This window comes from Arvicola amphibius, chromosome 4, assembly GCF_903992535.2.
Source record: "Arvicola amphibius chromosome 4, mArvAmp1.2, whole genome shotgun sequence".
Taxonomy (NCBI): Eukaryota; Metazoa; Chordata; class Mammalia; order Rodentia; family Cricetidae; genus Arvicola; species Arvicola amphibius.
In genome coordinates, this window is record NC_052050.1 from 143,492,253 (window position 1) to 143,515,495 (window position 23,243).

Consider the following 23,243-nt stretch of genomic DNA (forward strand, 5'->3'; position numbering starts at 1 on the left):
TAATTTAGGATTGGTCAGCTTTAATAGAGAAATCGATACTTATAGGCCCACAGCTCTAGGTAAACATATTCAGATCTAACCTTAAACAGATCTGACCAGCCTGAACTGGTCAGCTATGTGGTGGTCCTGCTGCTGAAGAAAACGTCTGTAAGTTCTTTGTCAGATTAAGGATGAGGTCAGAGTTTGTTATCTTGATCATGTGTCCCTTGATTATGGTCTATTTCCCCATCTGTCTGCCTGTCAGGAATTGGCTCAATCCTTGTCACACAAAATTTATATTTTCCCTCCTAATACTTGATGGCTTTTTCTAAACCACTGCTGAAATAAGGCTATATTTTTTTGAAACAAGCATCATAAGTACACAGAAAAAAATTGTCCGCATATTGAATTAAAGTTGACTTAAGAAAAGTGTAGGTCTTGAGAGTCAACTTTTAAGATTTTGGAAAATGTGTGGAATTTTTAGCCCATCCTTGTGTCATCCCAGATCCTCAGTTAAGGTGATGAATCTTATTCTTCCAGTATCTGTTGACGATAACTCATAAAATTCCTCTATAGTTGTGAAGTAAAATTTAATTCTACCTCAAGGTTCTTTTCTGAGTCTTATGTCCCTGGTTAGTTCCTAGTGATAACCTTCTTTTCTACAACATCAAGTTTCCTCTCCAAGAGCACTTATGCAGGAAAGTCACCTGCAAAACACATCAAGACACTTCAAACACTCGCAAGTTCAGTAGGCATTGTTAGCAAACACAGAACCAAAAGCAATGGTCTCCTACCCAGCCCTTCCCCCTTCCTGGGGTCTTGGGTGTTTCTTGTCTACATCACAGCCCCTGCATCTGGGGATCAGTGATCATGGCCAAAGAGGAGGAATAAAGAGTTTAAAAGCAAGAATATCAGGAAGTCTTCTGTGAAATAATCTCTCCTAGAAATGGCTATATAATACCCTAAATACTCTGGAGATAACACATATGGGCTTCTTTCCAGCTTCAGAGTTTTGAGACAGAGGTCCACTGATAACAGTGCAAATTACAAGATAGCATCCCTTAGTCTCCACTCACAGTGCTCTTAAAACAGTGAAATACACATGATATATCCTCAATGGTAGTCTCCTTGAAGGATATTCAGTCCACAAGATGCATACTGAGAAATAATAAAAGATCTTAAAACTGATAAATCTGCCTGGAAGAGAGAAATTATTACAAAATCAATTTATGCTAAATAAAATTGACAAGAATAATAGATAGGGCAATTTAAGAGTCCTGCTATTTGCTGTTCCAGGAATTAGAAAGTTATCTAGCTCCAACTGTACCTTAAATACAAAAAGGGTCCTTTTTGCAGGTTTTTGGTCTCATTGAAAAGTGTTTAAGAGCTGACTCAGAAGGAAACTGGAAGACAATTTTATTGGCATTTGGGAGAGAAAACAGAAAGGGAGGCAGCCTGAAGTTCTTGCCAGCTGATGGAATGAGAAAGCTGAAACGAAAAGGGAAAGCTCCTCTTTCTTAGTTAGATATCAAGAGAATATAAACAGGCTCAGCTAGATGTCAGCTAGCAACTGTTTGGGATGGAAGTTGTCTTCCAAGAGTAAGAAGATCAAAAGCCAGGACAGTAGGCGTTCGATTTCAACGATGTCCTAAGAGAGATGGAATGGAGGAAAAAGAGGAAAGTTATACTTTTGGAGTTAGAGGGCAGGCACAGTAATTAATCTGCAAGTGGCTTTGTTGGGGCAGGTTTTGTTCTTACCAATCATCAGGTGCATCGCTGATTTTTCCATCTTCTGGTTTCAGGCTGGTAACCTTCCAATTGGAAAACACAGTTTGTTCCTTACCATAGGTCTTGCTTGTCTCGGCAAGCCCCTGTTGCCAGCATCTCAAGGGTATTATCACGCACTGAGTAAGTCACCTCTCAGAAGCAGCTGAGATACTGATACTCATATGTTTCAAATGGTGTCTAGAAAGCAGAGGGTTGGAGATAAGCCTTTATAGCCCCTTCTTCCTGCCTAGCATATCCCAATCATCTTTAAAATTCAGATGTCAATTTTGTAATAATGCAATACATATCTAATGATAATGTTGGAACTGAAATGATCCATTCAGGTTCTTCCCTTTAGTATACATGTAAGGGAAAGCCAAATCACCAGTGTCTGACATCATTTCCTGCTGTACCTCTACACTCAATTCTCCTGCAGTATGTTAGAAATTGATGATTCTTCACATAAGTCCACCTCCCCCCCATCCCTTGCACCCCTTTCCTGTGTTTCATCACCAGCTCTTTATGTCTATGTGGATCACTTCTTTCCCTCATCCAGTTTTGTGATCAAATGCACCTACATCACTCAGGCTTCTATAATCTAAAGCATCACCTCCTATTTCCGTAGGTTCTTGTTCTCTTTCATGTAACCTTATAGTAATGATGTCAGATATAGCAGGCCTGTAGACCTCTCTCTAAGATGTACTGCCTAATTTTATAATAATAATGGTAGTCTATACAGAGTTTTGATGAAGAAAAACAAATGCAAGGATATGTTTCAGAACTAAGGCCTATAGAGCTGCTCACATTAATGATTAAAAGGAAAGCACCTGAGGCCAGGAGCCAGGCTGGCTCCAATTCTCTTAAAGCTGAAAAGCAGCAGTCATGCACCACTAGCTAAAACAAAGCTTCAAAATAACCAGGTTATACCAGGTGACTTGTTTTAAAATAAATAACCCCGGAAGAAAAGATAAAGTTCACAGGGACACATAGCTGAGCTGTCTGACCCATTAGGCTAGGGTTGAAAATACAAAACAGTCTGATTGTTGCTAGCTCCTCTTGCTAGGTTTGGTTAATAACCAAAGGTGATGATTAATTATTTATACTCATTCTGACATATGTGTGTGTGTGTGTGTGTGTGTGTGTGTGTGTGTGTGTGTATGTGTGTGTGTGTGTGTGTGTGTGTGTGTGTGTGTGTGTGTGTGTGTGTGGACCCTTAAGATTTACAGTAGAGCTGACTAATTCTTTTTCATATATATAAGTTTAGGTTTGTGGTTCATTTAAGACTCCTTATAAGATTGCATTTCAAGATAAGGAATAAAGTAGTTGTCCCTTTCTTTGTAACTGCAAAATGCAGCCTGCCAGTAAAAGACCTGGCAAGAACACTTTGCTTTCTCACACAATTAATCTATAACAAGTTGCTTGGGTATGAATGTATGGGACTTCTTGTGATAATAGTATGTAAAATGTTTAATCATGTAAGGGATATGGAAAAAAATGCTTTTTTTATTATTTGTTTTGGACTCATTGTAATCATTCACTTGAAAAACAGAATGCAACCACATTGTAATTTCTATGTTGCCTGAAAAACTTTGTTGGAATATATAAGTTGTAGGGGAAAAGTATACAGCAGAAAGAACTGAGAAAGAACATAGAAAGAACATAAGAGAACAGAGAAGAAAAAAAGCCATCAAGAGAATGTGTGAATGTTTATTTCTCTATAAACCCCTCATATAGAAAAGTCTAGCTTATGCCGACTCTGTTGGATTTTTTTCAAAGCCCTGTGATGCTGGGTGCTGTTCTCCCAGACAGCAGTAAACCAGGAAAATAGACCCACGCATAAAAGTGGCATGTAAAGTTGAAGGTGGGTTAGTGTTTATGTAACCCAATGCCTTAATTTCACAGTTGAAGGATAATAAAAGGGTTTTCACAAATTATGAAACAAACTGACCTCAGTTATCAATGTCTAGTTTACTTCTCTGGTTACTCATGAAGTTACTACAGAGTGGTCAGAAAAAAATATATAACTTTCATTATTTGTAGTTGAATAATTATTACTGTAGAACACTTAAAAGAATTTATAAGCAAACTTCTGGAACCAATAAACAATTATAGAAAGAAAATATGTAGGACACAAAACTAAAATACAAACAAGTTCATTCTTAGACATCAGCAAAAATCCGTGGAATTTAAAAGAAAACTTAGTATCATTTACATTATCACATGAAAAAATGTGCTTAAGCATAGAGTTAATAGCATGGAGTAAAAGATTTAGATGATTTAGATGTAGATAATAAAACTATAAGAGGTAAAAGAAGAAAGAGCTAAATGCTCATGGCTACAAAGATTCAGCTTTATTATGATGCCAACTTGATCTGCAGATTCAAGGCCATCTCAATTAAAACTCAGAGAGCCAGTTCTAATAATCTTATGGAGATATAAGAGAGCAGTATATCCAATGCAATATTGAAAGAGAATAAAAGAGTTGAAGAGCTGGAATTATTTAACCTTCAGGCTTCTTGTAAAGCCACAGTAGTCAGAGCACTGTATTATTTAAAAAGGAAGAGAGAAACTGGGTCAATAGAACAGAAGAGGAAGCCCAGAATATAGACAACTGATCTTTGACAAAGATATTGTGGGAAAAAAAGATAGTCTTTCCAAACAGACAGTACGTAAACAGTTATACATCCACACGTGGAAAAATATAGACCTAGACAAAAATCTACGCTCTTTGCAGTAATCATCTCAAAATTGATCCTGGCAATAAGTGTACAACACAAAGCTATAAAACCCATAGAAGCTCAGTCCGGTGCTCCTATGTGGGGCTCTGTCATTTTCTCCATCCAATGCCAGGTGAAGGTTTTATGGTGATATGCAAGATATTCATGAGTATGGCAATAGGATCTGGACATTTCTGGCACCCTCTCCTCAGCTGCCCAAGGACCTAGCTGGGGGCGTCTTCCTGGACACCTGGGAACCCCTCTAGAGTCAAGCCTCTGCCAACCCTAGAATGGCTCCCTTAAGTAAGATATATAATTCCTTGTTCCCATATCCACCCTTCCTATATCCCAACCATCCTATTCCCCCAAGCTCTTCCCATCCTCCACTTCACACTTTTCTCGCCCCATCCCCCCTCCCCCCATCCCACCCCACCCCTATGTTCCCATTTTTTGTCCGGCAATCTTGTCTACTTCCAGTATCCAGGAGGATAACTATATGTTTTTCTTTGGGTTCACCTTCTTATATAGCTTCTCTAGGATTTTTACGAATTATAGGCTCGATGTCCTTTATTTATGGCTAGAACCCAATTATGAGTGAGTACATCCCATGTTCATCTTTTTGGGCCTGGGTTACCTCACTCAGGATGGTGTTTTCTATTTCCCTCCATTTGCATGCAAAATTCAAGATGTCATTGTTTTTTACCGCTGAGTAGTATTCTAGCATGTATATATTCCACACTTTCTTCAACCATTCTTCCACTGAAGGGCATCTAGGTTGTTTCCAGGTTCTGGCTATTACAAATAATGCTGCTATAAACATAGTTGAACAGATGCTTTTGTAGTATGATTGGGCATCTCTTGGGTAAATTCCCAAGAGTGGGATTGCTGGGTCCTGGGGTAGGTGGATCCCAAATTTCCTGAGAAACCTCCACACTGCTTTCCAAAGCGGTTGCACAAGTTTGCATTCCCACCAGCAATGGATGAGTGTACCCCTTACTCCACATAGGAGAACCGGACTGAGCTCCCAAGGTCCCGATGAGGAGCAAAAGGAGGGAGATCATGAGCAAGGAAGTCAGGACCGTGAGGAGTGCGTTTACCCATTGAGATGGTGGGACAGATCTAACGGGAGACCACCAAGTCCAGTTGGAATGGAACTGATGGAACAGGGGACCAAACCGGGCTCTCTGAATGTGGCTGACGGTGGAGGAGGACTGAGAAACCAAGGACAACGGCAATGAATGTGAACTCTACAGCATGGACGGGCTCACTGTGAGCCTTAACCTTCACCTGGCGATGGATGGAGATAGAGACAGAGCCCCACATTGGAGCACCAGACTGAGCTCCCAAAGTTCTGATGAGGAACGGATGGAGAGAGATCATGAAAAAGAAAGTCAGAACCATGAGGGATGCGTTCACCCACTGAGACGGCAGGACAGAACTAATGGGAGACCACCAAGTCCACTTGGAATGGGACTGATGGAACATGCGACCAAATCGGACTCTCTGAGGGTGGCTGATGGTGGAGGCTGACCGAGGAGCCAAGGACAATGGCGATGGGCTTGGTCTCTACGACATGGACGGGCTCTGTGTGAGCCTTGTCAGTTTGGTTGCTCACCTTCCTGGACCTGGGGGGAGTTGGGAGGACCTTGGACTCAACATAGTGTAGAGAACCCTGATGGCTGTTTGTCCTCAAGAGGGAGGGAGTGGGGGTGTGGGTGGAGGGGAGGGGAGGGAAGGGGGAGGAGGAGGGGAGGAGATGGCAATTTTTAATAAAAAATAAATAAACTGGAAAAAAAAGTAAAACCCATACAAGACAAGACAGACAGGCCTAATCCTAAAAGAGCTGCAATACAGCAATGACTCAGCACCCATATATCAAAAGACACGGTTGATGAAAGAAAGCTTTTAATCTTGACTTCACTGAAGTGACAGACATCTGTTATGTTACATACACTGTACAAAGATTGACAAGTTGCCATTTAAAAGAAAAACGTCAGTGAAGGCATATCTAATGAGAGATCTTACACCACATACATAAAGAACTTTAAAACTCGATAATAAAAGAGCAAACAACCCATATAAAATATTGAAATGGTTTGAGCAGGATCCTAATCTACGCATATATCCAGAGGGAAAGGGCATGTGAAAAGAATAGCTAGACAAAAATATTTAGGATAACTAACCCAGTAAAAGTTACCTTAATTGGGAAACCCTGCTTTCCCCAGAGACCTTTACAATGCAAGATGCAATGTAAGAACTCTATAGCAAGCCTGAAAGCTGTTATGGTTAAAAATCCCTCATATGCATCATTTGGTCATTTCCCAATCACCTCTCTTCAGATAGCACAGAGAAGCACAGAGAAAACTTCCACGGTTAGTGCAATGATAGAAGTCTAGTAGACTTCTTCCTCCACAGCTTACTTATGCTCACAGTCTTGGAGACATGCTTAAACTCCAACCCTTCCAGTCTGTAAGTAAACAGACTGGAAAAATAAAACAGTACATGAAACATTTTTAAAAAATCCTGCAAATACTAGTCAATATTGGAAGGATAAAAAATGTGTCATATAGCAGAGTTAGTCACTGCATTTGACTAAAGTCATAAATATCCCCCGTTTTAAAACTATTATTTTAGCATTATGCTCATTCCAAACTGCATAAGGTGCCAAATAAAAAGAGCAGTGCATGGTATAGGATACCTACCCTCTCACTGTTGATTAGAAAGGTCATGGAGACTCTCAAACCCATATAGGCTATTGACATTGCTCTTGCTTTCCCACTAGAACTTGGTGGTATCATCCTATTATTGAGGACACTTTGGTCACAATCCATGGAAAAATCAATTTGGTACTGACCAAGAAGTTTGTTCCCCACTGGCTAGCTTCCATAGTACTGGAAGGTGATTATGGAAGTTGCTGGCATAAAATAAGTCAACAGTAGTCTTACCTATCTGCATAGCTCATGAACTTCCATAATGCCCAGCCTTGTAATATATACCTATAGGTTCCATAATGGCACAAATTTTATAAGGGTAATCAATTCCTTCTGATTGGATTTGAGTCTCAACATGAGGAAACACATGCCTAGTCCTGTAAATCTTTCCAAGGTCCCATGCTTAGGGTGGCCAGAGACCTAGGGGTTGAATCTGCCAATTTGCCAAATGAGATAGTATCAAACTGCCCTCTAAATAGGTATCTCTATACACACAGATTAGCGCAGCTCTTAGCTCACCAGGGAAGTTGTATTTGTGTAGTGCATAGGGTTTAATGCAGAAACTCACAATAGGTCAAAGGACAGAGGAAAAACTTAGCCACAATGGGACATCTGTATCATAATTCCTTTACCCAAGACTCAGAGAGTATCATGGAAAGGGGGGTGTAAGAGCCATAGAATTGGGGATACCAGAGTGATACAGTAACTTCTGGACATTCTAAGACTGTTGCATACATGAACTTACAGTTCCAGATGCCTGCATAAGACGTGTATAAGATCAAACTAGTCAACATTTTAGCATGGGGTGAGCAGAGCGTCATGGCTCATACATAGCTGATGGCTTCTGGGGATGGGAGAATCCATTTTCAATAAGGATGTGGCTCCTACTTCACAATGCATTGGACCATATCCAGAAGCATGTGGACAGCACAAGTTGGAGCTGATTGCTTATTTTAAAGAATGTGAAAGGGCATGAGATTGAAGGGGGTAGGGAGGTAGGGGTGTCTCAGAGGAGAGACTCTAATGGCAGGAGTGGGTGCTGAATATGATCAAAATACACTGTATGCAAATCTCAACGAATTAATTAAAAATGGGGAAAAGTTTGTTTTTTAAATATCAGAAGTAGTTTATTTATTTGTTTGTTTGTGTATTTATTTATTATGTATACAATATTCTGTCTTGTGTGTATGTCTGCAGGCCAGAAGAGGGCAGCAGACCTCATTACAGATGGTTGTGAGCCACCATGTGGTTGCCGGGAATTGAACTCAGGACCTTTGGAAGAGCAGGCAATGCTCTTAACCACTGAGCCATCTCTCCAGCCCCCCAAAAAGGTTGTTTTTACATTTGTCTAAGTGTACAAAAGTCTGGTACAATGTCGTTCATTACGGCAGAAGCAATTTGCCTCTTCACAGTCTTCTCTTTCCATGCAGCGATGTGAATGTTTGAGTTGTTACATTCTCAGAAGATGGTGGTGACCCACCTATAACAATCTCTTTCCTTCCTAGATAAGCAGGGGTCGGACAGGAGAGAGAAAAGTAGAAAGAAAGGCAGAGAGGGTGGAGAAAAGGGGAGGCAGGAGAGAAAAAGAGAGTAAAAGGACTGTCAAACAGTGTGACAAGCACAGTGAAAGAGAATCCAAGCCATAATAGAGGAGTCACATGAACATCTTGTTCAAAAGTAGACTTAACTTTTCACCTGCGGAGGGGTTTTTGTTTGTCTCTTTGGTTTGTTTTTAAGTCACCATATTGCCCACCTGAGATTAAAATCCCATCCTTAGTGAAGAGGTGTAGAACGGATAAAAGGAAAAATAAGGATTAGTTGTTTCTGTCATGGGGACAAGACATCTCAGATTCTCCCAAGGACAGTTTTTACTTTTCAGAGGGAACAAATGGAGATCTAGGGGCAGCAAATATTTCTCTCCCTCTTTTTCCCTTACAGATAAATGTTCCATCCTATTATGTTCATTGTGAATCACTCTAATTTCAGCTTCAGAATTCAGTTGAGTGACAGGACAATTTATGCTTCTCTTGATTCCCTTCCCCCATAAAACATCTGGCTACATTCTGGAATTTTCATTAGCAGAGCACAGGGAGCTTGGGCATCATTCATCTCATAGTCTTTTCCTGGCAAGTCCTTGTATAAAATGATCTCCTCTTTAATATGAATCTGATACTGTTTTTCTGGCATGAGAATTACATTCAACTGGAAGATTTTTTTGTTTTTGAATAGAGGGACCTTTAGCCAACATGATGAGGGAGAAGGTGGAGAGGATGCACGTTATGTGGTTAGAGAATGATATATTATTATTTTCAAAGCTTTGAGGAGAGAGACTGAGCCTTGTCAGCATTGATTTATGTTTGCTCATTCTGTGATTCAATAGGAAAATCAGGTGAGCTTCATTGAATGTTTTGTTGTGTATTTTTCTACAAAATGAAGTGGAAAGCGGTCCCCACACCCAGCCTCACCTTGCCCCATTTCCACTGTGAAGAGCAGAGATTTTGGTGCATGGGTACTGCAAATGATTATGGCTCAAATAGTTTCTCATATCTCCCTCCATGTACCTGAACTCAAGGCGGCTTTGCACAGCCTGGGGTCCCTGAAAACAGACCATTAACAGAGTGATTACAATATGTATTTGGGAATGTTTCAAAACTCAGTTTTTAGAACAGCTAAATTTTGAACACAGTTAAATTTACTCTTCATGACATTTTCTCTACCAAAAAAAAAAAAAATGTGAATCTTATAGTCACATATTTGAAGGAAAACATACAGTTGTATCTTACTTAAAATAACAAGGTATAAAATGTATATGGATTAATTCAGTATAAAAGTGAAGGTTTATTTATTTCTTTAGATGTTTACTGATTTGTGATAGTGCAGCAATATTGATTTCTATGTCACGAAATTTGCAATTTCACCTTTGTGGTGCTTAGGTTTTGTAACCTGATTGTGATGACCCACGCCCTTGCACATTTCAAACAATTGGCCCTTTCACAGGAAGAATGTGTTACACTGACCCCTGTTTTTCCCATACTTCGTAGCTACTCTTCTGGCTGTGTCTGAAACGATCGCCCTTTGCTATTGTGGAATGCTATGCTTTCAGATTCTCCTTTGTGTGCTCCGGAAATTTTTTTTATAGAATATTTTCATAGTTAAATTTCTCTTGATTTATGCTCAGTAATTTTATGTTATCTCTGAAGTATGGCTAGCAGTTAATTAATTTGGACTTTTGTACACCTCCTGTAACTCCAGCTCCAAAGATCTGATGCCCTTTTCTGACCCTCATGGGAACTCCAAACACACATGGCCTACATTACACAGACACATACATAAAAACAAGTACAAATAAAAGTAAATCTTAGAAAAGAACTCACTAACACATTCAGACTGGGCCTAGTTTTCCATTTGGAAAACTGTCATGTTTCATATGGCTTGGATAATTTCAATTTCCTTTATTTTCTTCTAGTGTTGGTAAGTGATCATTCATAGCAATTTTTTCTAAATTTGTTTACTGATGTTCATGACAGTTCTTGTACTTGAGGCAGGAAGCATTACTGGGTCATTGTTGGATCAGGTAGTGCATCTGTACCACTCTCCTTTGCCTTCCCTCCAGAACATACGTATATGTGCTGTATATATCCTGTTGCTGTAGGCTGCCTCGAGGTTTTCTTAAGTCTTTATACATCATTTACAGTCCAGCAGTGTATTGGTTTAAAATAGGTTTCAGGTCTCTTATTAAAATGCTGCTTATAGACTAGATTTTGTGTGTGTTATTTGTTATTTCAGTGTATGTATATGTGTTCATGTTTGGGAGGACCATGTGCACATGTATTCACTTGCTTAGTGATATGTGGGCCAGAGAATCACCTTGGGTGTCATTTCTCAAGAAAGCCATCCACCTTATTTTTGAGGCAGTCTCTTATCGACCTGTGCTCCCCATTAGGCTGGTGACTGGCTAATGAGCCCCAGCCATCTGCTTGTGTCTGCCTCTCCAGAGCTGGGATTACAAACTTGCCTCCGTGTCTGACTATTTAGATGGATTCAGTACTCAGACTCATATTCTGTATATGCAAGCCAAAAACTTCATTGTTTATGCTATTTCCCCATTCCCTATAAAACTGATTCTTAAATTCATGCCTACTAATTACAGTACTGCAAACACTCACGGGCCTCTCTCTATTGTCTACTTTGCCTTACTGCCTGGTTGTGTACATAATGTAAATACTTAATGATATTTATATTTGTTTCAATATGTTGGTGCTTCTGTGTATTACAAAATACATACTTAATACACCACAGTCTATTTTGTTCCATTCTCAAACATTTTGCTTTTGCATATGTTGAAAATCCTTATACCTCCCTAGCAATTTTTACTTTGTAGAGCTAAATAGTTTTTAATCAAATTCTTAAATGCAAGCAAAAATTGCCTTTTATGTTTTTCCTCATAATTTACAATTGCAATCATCTTCCCTAATTTCTATCAGTGAATCTCAGAAGAGATGCTTTACATGTGTGTGTGTGTGTGAGAGAGAGGCAGCGTTCGAGTGTGTGCCTGTGTGTATTGTTTCTGAATAATGTATGTGCATGTGTTTGAAAGTGCCTGAGCCCATATGTGAAGGCATCAAGTATCTGTGATATCACTTTCCACCTTATTCCCTTGAGATAGAGGCTCTTGCTGAACCTGAAATTAATTTTGCAGCAAGCAAGCTCCAAACATTCTGTATCCTCTTTCCTTTGGCTCTGGGGTTATAGACTTGAGCATAGTCATGCCCAGATTTTATGTGAGCTAAGTTTAGGTCCTTGTGCTTGCACGGTGAGTGCTCTTAGTCACTGAATCATCCCCCATGCCAAAAGGATGATTGACCTCCAGAGGTTAGGTAATAGCCATGTTAGTCACATTTTGGGTTAAGGATTGCTACTAAGCATCCTACCTTATGGCCACCCTACCACTGAGCTATGGACCCGCCCCTGTCATTCTTAAAGGGAACTAGACTTCAATAATAGCTTACTAAAACTCATCCTTTTTGCTTTGTTTCATATTGTTTTAGGACAGCTTTAGGCTAATTTGATTTATTTACATTTATGTCACTGTGGCCGATTTTCTGACAGAAATCATTTCACGGAGGATGGGTTTATTATAGCTTAAAATTGGGAACACATCAGTTCATCATAGCAAGGAGGAGAGGAGAGCAGAGAAGTCACATGATGGTGAGCATATCCCGTAAAAGAGAACACAGAAAAAGCACAGTGCAAGATAGAGACCCCAAGAAAATGAACCAGACATGTTACTAAAGAACTGAACATCTTACAACGGAGGTATTCGCTCATCTATTTTACTGATGCTCCTGTCACAACAGCAAGGGGATTGACAGATGTCAGACAGCAGATGAATAGATAATAAAAACATGATTCGTATGCACAGTGAAATTGGATTCATACAACACTTTTTGTATGAAAAGTGATGGAACTTGAGAGATGATTTTAAGTGAGATACCTGAGACTCAGAAAGACTAATGTTATATGCTGTATTTCTTATGAAGATTGAAGGCTCTAATTGCTAAATATGTTTCCTGGGGAGGGCAAATATTGGGGAAAAGCCATGAAAGGAGAGAGGGGTTCATGAGACTAGTCAGACAGAAGCTTTAAAGGGTGAGGTAGGGATGTAGAAAACAATAGACCATGAAGAGAGAAGAAATACTGGAGGTGAAAGAATGTAATAGAAAGGGAGGTGGCAGGGCGTCGACAAGGAAGGAATAGAGAGAAGAGTAACCCTAAATGAAATATGTATAAAAATCACATGCAGAACCTATTACTCCATAAACTTATTTTTAAGATAAATCAAAAATAAAATGAGTTCAGTGGCTTTATTCCACCACCTAGATCTCATTTCCTGCCTTTCACCAGCTCCCATGATGGCTGCATTATGAATCCATCAAGGGAATAATCCAATCATTCTGTCGAGCGATTTCCCCAAAGGCACACCCTAAACTGAACTTCATTAATCTCCTATATATCCATTAATATGATTAGGTTGACAATCTGGATGAGCCATTAGCTAGTTTTTTCTCTAGAGCTAGCCCTCACTCTTTGCTGGATGGTTCATGTATGCAATAAGAGTTTTGTTGTTGTTTATCTCTGGCTGTCCTTAACTCGCAGAAAATTTTCAGGTCTGCATCAACTTTGGAAATTGCTTGGTTTATGACCCATACCCATCCTCCAGGCCTAGGGTTATTTTATTGTTTCTTGGAGTTTGATCCTATAAAAGCAGAGGTTATTGCTCAAGAAAACAATTAAGTGGTCTTTGTGATTGATATCTGTCAACTTTTTTCTGCTCAGTTCTTTATCATCTTACACAGCCAGAATCTTCTTGGAAGAGGAATATAAAGTGAGGAATTATCTCCATCATATTAGTCTTCAAGCAATCTATGGGGGCATCTTCTTGATTAATGATTGATGTGTTAGGGCCCAGTCTACTGTGGGCAGCATCACCCCTGAGCAGGTGATCCTGGATGATATAAGAAAGCAAACTGAACAAGCCAGTGAGCCGAGTTCCTCCATGGCCTCTTCTCCAGTTCCTGCTTCCAGTTCCTGCCCTCCCTGAGTTCCTGTACTGACTTGGCTCAATGGACCGTGACTCTGGATATATAAGCTAACTAACCCTTTTCCTCCCAAGTTGCTTTTGGTCATGGTGATTATTATCACAGCAATAGGAATCTAAATAGGACACTCACTGTGTACTAGGTCACTCTGGTCTTAATCGTTTTGTGTAGACTTCTTACTGTGGGTACTCTGGCAACTCTAGATCTCCTGAATATTTATTTATCTACGTTTGGCCAACCCCCGACTTATCAGTAAGTCTGATTCCTGATACTTTTCATTTATCACCTGGCATCACAATTGTTGCTGGGGCCTCAGTTCCATGTCACCTTGAAATTCCCAGAAACCTGTACATGGCATTTCCAGATCCTAACCATGCCGTGGCATTCCCAGAAATCTGTACATGGCACATCTAGATCCTGACCATGCTGTATAATTCCTAGAAATCCGTATGTAATATTTCCAGACCCTGACCATGCTGTGAAATTCCCAGAAATCTGTATGTAGCATTTCCAGACCCTAACCAAGCTTTGGAACTCCCAGAAATCTATACATAGAATCTCCAGATGCTGACCATGCTATGCTCTCACTTAAATAGAGTCAAAGAAATGCAAAAATGCAATTATGAATGGCATGCTCATGTGAAAAACCTTATAATTCACTGTGCATTGAAGGTCACTTCTTACCAGGCTCTCTATTCTAAATACAGTTCGTTAGCCAGAATTAGAAAAGACCCGGGGCAGCCCAGACAGCGATGACATTCCAAGGAGTCCACTTATAGGTGACTGGGACAATTTGTTCTGAAACTGCACATCGTTTTGAATGTATTCCTTTTAAGTGACTCTCTCATCTGACTCTGTGAAGATGGAAGACTCAATTAAGGAACCACTCTGTGGCAGTCACAACTGGCTCCACATGGAAGGGAAAGGACTCCCCAGAACAAATGCACCATGGTGGTCCCACTTGACCTTTCTTTACTGACTGGGCTCATTCAAAGTCGCTTTTTCTTTTTAAGGACGGAAACATAAAAGACACCAAATGGCTCACTTGTTTCCTTTAAGCACAGTGCTGTTGAGAGAGGAGTCTGCGGTGGCATGGGGTTTCAGGCCATGGCTTATCCTTTTGTTCTCCTTGGAGGAGGTTGCTAAAGCTTGCCCTTCCCCTCAGCACATTGCCCTCAAGTTCTTTAGACTCCCCTGATTCTACAATCAGGTTAAAATAGGACTTTCAGATCAGACCAGTAGAGTTGAGAATGGAGAAAGCAAAAGATGTCCCAGTGGTTCTTTGGGACCCCATGAGGCTTAGCTGAGAGTCTAAAAAATGGGAGTCAACTGAGAAAGTCAGTATTTGCTAAACAGGTAAAATTGGAACTTTAGCTTTGTAAAGAGTTGACCATGGCGCCACTTTAGCTAATAAGCTTCCTCACTGAATTCTAATTGCTCTTATTGACAGAAAGAGAATTAGCACCACTTTTCACAAACAAGCCTTGCAGAGACGGGATTATTCTCCTGTTAAATAAGTTTATACCTGCCTATGAAGTGGAGAATGAGAAGATTAAGTGCAAAAGATGCTCGTGTTTGGTGCAGAAGATGCACATGTGTGTTGCAGAAAAAGCTCATGTGTGGTGCAGAGGATGCTCATGTGTCGTACAGAAGATGCTAATGTGTGCTTCAGAAGATTATCATGTGTGGTACAGAGGATGCTCATGTGTGATGCAGAAGATGCTCATGTGTGGTACAGGAAGATGCTCATGTGTGGTGCAGAAGATGTTCATGTGTGGTACAGAAGATGTTCATGTGTGGTACAGAAGATGTTCCTGTGTGGTACAGAAGATGTTCCTGTGTGGTACAGGAAGATGCTCATGTGTGGTGTAGAAGATGCTCATGTGTGGTGTAGAAGATGCTCATGTGTGGTGCAGAAGATGCTCATGTGTGGTGCAGAAGATGCTCATGTGTGGTACAGGAAGATGCTCATGTGTGGTGCAGAAGATGTTCATGTGTGGTACAGAAGATGTTCATGTGTGGTACAGGAAGATGCTCATGTGTGGTGTAGAAGATGCTCATGTGTGGTGCAGAAGATGCTCATGTGTGGTGCAGAAGATGCTCATGTGTGGTGCAGAAGATGCTCATGTGTGGTGCAGAAGATGCTCATGTGTGGTGCAGAAGATGCTCATGTGTGGTGCAGATGATGCTCATGTGTGGTGCAGAAGATGCTCATGTGTGGTGCAGAAGATGCTCATGTGTGGTGCAGAAGATGCTCATGTGTGGTGCAGAAGATGCTCACATGTGGTACAGGAAAATGCTCATGTGTGGTGCAGAAGATGCTCATATGTGGTGCAGAAGATGCTCATGTGTGGTACAGAAGAGAAGATCCTCATGTGTGGTAAGGAAGAAACTGCTTTCAATTTCATTTTTTGACTTCAACATGAGAAAGAAGTGAATCTATAATGTGGTTGAATTACTGTCTCCATATCTGCATGAGGTTTTGAGGCCATACTTCTGGCTATGTAGTTTATGCTCGCTCACCTTGGACTCACAATCTTCCTTCCACCTCCTGAAACAAGTACATTTTTAGTGATAACCACACTCCCTGCCATGGCTTGAATAAGTAGGGTCAGGAGTCCATAGAAGTTAGTAAAAGAAGGTGATAGGAATTAAAAACAGTAAAATCTGCCATGTATGCTTTTATTTGTTGTAGCTATTGCAGTGCACACAAAGACAGGTCTATTATTTATGGGCTGTATCATCTAGATTATCTCATCTAAGAGTCATAAGATGGTTGTTCAAATTTCTGTAAATCATGCATAGAGAGAAAAAAGGAAATACACAACAGAGGAAAATGTCAGCAAAAACAGAAGAGCAGCTTTTTTTTCTTAAAATGAAGTCTTATTGTCTGTATTAAAAATTAAAGATAGAACTAGACATAGTGGAACACATCCATAAACTTATTGCATAGGTAGCTGAGACAGGAGAATGTTTACTTCAAAGCAACCCCTGCCACCATAGTGAGTTGTAGAACAGCTTGAAGTACATAGTTAGACTCCATTGAAATCCCTGCCTTTCAAAAAAATCAATAAAAATAAAGGTTGACAATAATCCCTACCATATTCAATTAGATTCCATCAAGTTTAAAATAAGTCATAAATAGTATCTTCATGGGAAATAAAGGAATTCCTTTCTTATAAGTTAAAACTTAAAACAGTATTTTAATTTTTTTTTACCTTTTTTTCTACTTCACATTTAAAATGTCATATTGCAGTGCAAATTCTTGTATGTTCTACAATGGTACTGTGGTGGTGAATATGTGTAATATAATTACAAACAAAATAATCTTACATTAAAAGCTACATTTTCTAAGCATCCTGTTGAAAGAGAACTTCATCAAAGGAGTTTCAAAAGCCAGTACAGGACTCTAATCCTACCAAGCTGAGAGCCTGAAGCAGCAGGACCACAAGTTCAAGGTCAGCCTGGGCCACTTACTGTGAGACCTGAAAAAGGGAGAAAATAAATCATCCTCCAATCTTTCTCCCTGGTCATGTTTCCTTTCCACAACCATTACCTTGCCACCTTCATATGATTTTTTTCTACCACCCCATATGCTTTAAGATATTTTTTCCTCATTTTCCCTTTCTGGTTTCTAAAGGTCCTTCATGTTGGATAAACAACTCTAAAGAGTCAAAGCTGAGATCCATGTATGAAAGAAAACACTTGGCATTTGTCCTTGTAGGTCTGGGTCACCTCATTCAATATAGTTATTTTCATCTATTTGCCTGCAAATTTTCTAATTTCAGGTTTTTTTTTCTTTAAAGGTGTTTATGTGTACATAGGCCCTACATTTTAATTACCCATTCATCAGTCTATCAGCATCTAGGATGATTCCATTCCAAGTGATTGTGGATAAAATAGCAATGAGTATCCCCCAACCCCCCAAAAAAGCTCAATATCAGGGAAGCTTAAGAGAAGTTAGAGAGTTGAGCGGAGCACAGATGTGATGAAAATACATTGTATGCATGCATTAGATTCTCAGAGAATAAGTACAAAGTATTATATTGAAAAACTCCCTAAGCAAAGTCTAAAAAATTTACAGATTATTCCTTGCCTGGCTCCAGGAAAACGTCAGAGGAAATTTCTGCATGCAAGTGTACCATTGCTGGTACATCAGAACAAAGCCCAGTTCGGGGAGAATGCTACCCTGAGCTCCTCTCCTTCATAGAAGCAGAAAGTATTTCCCAGGAAGTTTAATGAGGCATTCCACAGCGACGTCCCTGTGATGACATCAGAACTCACCGGGCGGTGGTGGCACACGCCTTTAATCCCAGCACTCGGGAGGCAGAGGCAGGCGGATCTCTGTAAGTTCGAGACCAGCCTGGTCTACAAGAGCTAGCTCCAGGACAGGCTCTACAAACTGCAGGGAAACCCTGTCTCGAAAAACCAAAAAAAAAAAAACAAAAAAAAAAAAAAACACTGAGTAAGGGTAGCTTTCTCGGAAGTGGCTGGCAAAGCTCATGGTGAGCAAATCAGCCTCTTAAACAGTCTTTCCTGGGGACCCTGCTTCTGCTCTTCCTGTTCTACTGCCCGTGGCTTTACATTCAGGCACTGATGGCTTTCCCCCCGAGTTTCAATACCCTAACTCTGATTTTGATCAACTTTAGTTTTGCTTCGTGTATCCATTATTAAATATGCAAAGACTTTAGTTCTGACAGTTGTGTCTATGTTTCGGGAATGCGATTTACAACACTGTAGGTTTGGAGTTTTATAGCATCTGCCTAGGTAGTACTTTCTTAGGTAGAATGCAATCAACCATGACTGTAAAAAGTAAATAAATAAATCCTGGTGATTTATTTTTATGGCTTTCACATTCGTCTAAGGAAGTGTACACATGTACTTCAGAACAATAGAGTTGCGAAACTAAACATGCCATCCCCATCGCTTGCTTAAGTTCCTTCTGATCTGAACAATTAGAAGGCACAATTTCCTATGTGGAAATCAAGACAAAGTATTGATATACCTACACGTATCTGGTGTATGAGATCAATAAAACCATGAACAATTTACATAGTGAAGCTAACCTTTGAGGGAACTTAATGTCCTTGAGCCCTTACTTCCCACAACTAAGTTGAATAAAATTCACTCAGATTTATTGTTATTAAAATTCTTCATTATCATTATCAGCATCATTATCACCCCCAAGTGCACAGAGCTCTTTTCTTTCCAGATGCTTAAGTTGTTTTACTTATATTACTGTAGCCATTTTAAAATATGCTTAAAATATCAGCTTGCACATTTATCCCCACTATACCTCCCTATGGAGAAAGAAGGAAAGTAAAATGATTTAAAGTGAGATTTTTTTTCCCCCGTAGTCTCTGGCTAGAGAAGCCAGTGGGTAATACAAGACCATATTACTTCATTAACTCTAATAGAATTCCAATGAGATCTGAAAGTAGAAAGTATCTGCACCATCTAATATAAATGAAACAGAGATGCAGAATATTTTTCAAAGGCTCATCCAAGGACATAGCTGGAAGTAACAGTATATCAATAAGTTAGCCCAAGCCTCCTGATCTTCACGCCAATTTTCTTCCTGCTCAATGATACAGCATTTATAAAGATCTACTCTATGTAAGTCATGTGCTCTGATCTATACATATAATGAATACATTTTACAAGGGGGGCAAACAGAATGGCCACAAAGTTGTCTGCTCTGAAAGCCACTGAGGTTTTAATGGAAGGCAACAGATTTTAGAATAAGGTCAAAGTAGATGTGAAGCAAAAGTGTCAACATGGTTCTTTGCTTAACTTTTGTTTGGGAACTTTTTAAAAATTTCACTATGGTTAAAGTTTCTCAGAAAGAATCACTTAAGAGTTAAAAGTGTTGTGTGGCCTCTCAGGCAATCAAACGTGATTGGTCCAGATTAGACACATGCTTTTCCACAGTTTATATGGTCCTTGTTACTAGTATCACTGCTGCTACTTTAGAAGCATTGTATCCTTTTGCTTAGGCCAAACCACTTGACTATCATGTCTGTTGTATTATGTTTGATACGTTTCAACTGCATGGTTCAATTTTTCCGGTTTCCTAGATCCTATATCCATTTTGAATGAGCTCCATCCAAATTGTGGATTCACTCCATCCCAAATTCATAAAGCCCAATGGGACTTGATAAATGTTGATAAGCCAACATAACAATGTCCATTCTTCTTTTCAGAGATCCTTTTCCATAGGAAACAGGAAACTTTGGGTTTTTTGTTTGGTTTAGTTTGGTTTGGTTTGGTTTAGTAACTGGGCCCTGCTTTGATGACCCTGTCTTGAAGCATCAAAGGCTCATGACTTTTGTATCTCATAGTGAATTGAGATCCACAATACCAGATTGCTTAGTCTTGCTTTGAAATCTGTACTGTTTCTCTCCCAGTAGTTTTGTACAGTGAAAGAAGAACTTATTTCTCACAATGCTCCTGTCTTCCCAGTATGTCAACCTCACAACTTTTTTACCAGTCCTCTGGAAAGATAAAATCCTCTGTCTACATGTACTTTTCTGCAGATGAAAAAATAATGATTCATTTTTTTCTTATACCTTAATAGCCAGCATGGTCAAATCTTAGATTCTCCCTGTTTCTGCAGACCACTATCTTAACTTTTATTAAGACTCTTCCTTTCTTATAACCCAGCCTGGAGAGGGGACCTCGGAGGTTTCCAATCCAAACGAGATCTGTAGCAAATTTTAGCATTTAAGGAAACTAAGATTGTACATTGACTATGAGTTAAATGATTTTAATGTAGGAAGCCACCAGATGGTCTCTGAAGAAAGTTCTGGAATATCTGGCATTGACAACAGGAATGGTGGGGTAGCCATGGTAACTACCGGTCCCTGTTGGTTTGCAAAGACATCACCTTTCCTTTTATTTTGCTGTGAACACTACAGTTCCTCATCACAACTATGTGATCCAACATTACAAGGTGCCTAACAAATCACAAATTTGCATGATTTAGGGTATTTAAATGTTTTCAGGTAAAGTTTATTCTACCTTTTTTCCTGGATTTGAGAACCAACTCCATTTGTTGTACTATCTGATTTTCTGTTTTCCTGAGATAAATATTTGTAAATAAAGGACTGACAGCATGATGCCTAAATTGTGTGTCAACTTGTCTGAGCCATGGGGTGCCAAGCTATAGAGGTAGACATCATTACTGAATGTGTCCATGAGGGTATTTTGAGGTAAGATTAGCATTTGAATGGATGAATTGAGTAAAGCGATTTCCCTTTTCTGTGTGGGAGGACATCGCACAAGATTTGGAGTTCCCAAATACAGTTAAAATAAACGACTGAAGAAGGAGTGATTCACTGTATCTGATTTTATTCAAACTGACATGTTAGTGTTCTTATACCCCCGACTGGTAAAGTCTACCTTATACTGGGAAGCGTGCAATTTCTCAGGCTGCAAGGTCCTCAGACTGAAACTAAAACATTGGCTTTCCTCAGACTGTGTAAGTAGCTAATGGGAATTCTCAGGTTTTGCAAGCTAAATCCTTGTCTTCTCATGTGCACCCCCCCCCAATGGGTTTTGTTTTTCTGGATGACTGTGTTTAATACAGATAATTTAAAAATCATATTAAAGATGAACTAACAGCAAATTAAAAATTGACTCCTAAAGTAATTGGTGGGAAGATTTACAACCAAAGCCCCAGCCCCCCCCCAATGTAACACTGTCACAGTGTTACAGAAAACCTAATATTCTTGTCCCTGCTACAACACTTAGACTCTTCACCTCGATGCCACTGGTGTGTTCACTGTACCATCCACTTGTGTCATTTCCCACCAGCCTTTGTCTATTGATATTATCCATAAAAACGCATAACAGAGAATCCCCTGCTTGATGACTGCATCCAGAACCACTGTAATCATCGTTCAATTAATGAAACCCTTATTTCATTAATGATACTCATTATCATCTTTTATCTGTAATCTTCTTTCCATTGATGAAATTCTGGTTGCATTAGGGATACTTATTATCATCTTTTATCATTTTCTTTTCAGAATATATGCTGTATGTTTTATAGATCTTATTTATAAAGCATTAATCAGAATTTAAGGCAGTAGTGATATGGGATAGCATGTGTTTAATATTTATCTAGATAGCAGTGGTGTTATGTTTTATTTACTATGATCTGTTAAGAAACTAAATACTGCACTGCTTCTACAGGTATATTATTTTAGCTTCTCTTTATACTTTTCTCTTAAGTGGGCCTACTCATTGATTTTTATCCTTGAGAATTGGAGTAATTTGTTTAACATGAGTCAGCTATCAGTCGTGTTCACCGGAGAAGCTCTTCCAAACTCTTGAATTTCTGGACTTTGAGTGCTGTGTGCAGATGCCATCTTCCAGAGATCATACGTTGGAAGGAGCAGCATCATGTCATTGTATCACATCTTAGTTGTGCTGGACTTCATGGCTTCAGCCTCATGGCTTAGGTTTTTCTTTTATTACCCCAACACAGGAAGATGGCATCTTGACTCTTTTCCTAGTCTACGGAAGACAAACTTAATGGTGACACTTATGCCCTTCTTACTTTAGTTTTGCCATTCTCATGTTAAAGTTATTAGAGTCATCTCCCCTGGTCCACAGCTTGGTCTGCTCCACTCTCCTTTTACTATACTGAAGATAGGATATAGCTACACCATTTTGATAGATTATTTTTGACAAAACTATAGTTGCTTAATGATTAGGCTTATTCAAGGTCTCTTTCTATATTTAATCATGATGTTCAAACTAAAATAGAAGGGAAGATAATTATATCTTAAAGCAGATTGAATACACCCTACGCTTGGCTTTACATTCATTATTTAGATGCTCAAAATATAGATAATAGTTATACTAGCTAGAAAGAAGCAATTGAAATATAGTAAGTAACTTACTTTTTTTAAATTAGGACATGGGAAAATTTGGAGTTTTAACCGGAGAATGTGAAAGAAAAATAGATGGAAGGGAGAATGGAAGGTTAAATAATACTAAGGATGTTTGAAAAACCCATAAGGAATAATGTCATTTTATAGTTACCTAATATCACATCTAACACATATAAGTTAATAAGTGAACCTTTGTAGGTAACTTAAATGACGTTATGCCACTTGGAGGTGACAACGCTCCCCACAAGAGTAATAGATGTTCTAATTAAAACCCAGTATCAAGCATGAGAAACCACCTTGAATTCTTGATTGGGAGTTCAAGACACTCCCACAAACAATGTAAGATAATACTTAACATTTCCCATTGTTGTTTCCCAAAAGTTGAAGGTAAGTCCTTTGGATACAGAGCTTGGAGGGATAGATGTAAAATTCCATGAAGGAAACTGGCTCATGAGAGTTAGTTCAGCTGTGCAACTAAAATAATCAGTAAGCAAGGAAAACACAAAATTAGCAACACCCAGTGGGATAAATATTCACAGAAACTACAGGATATCATTGAAAATGTCCACT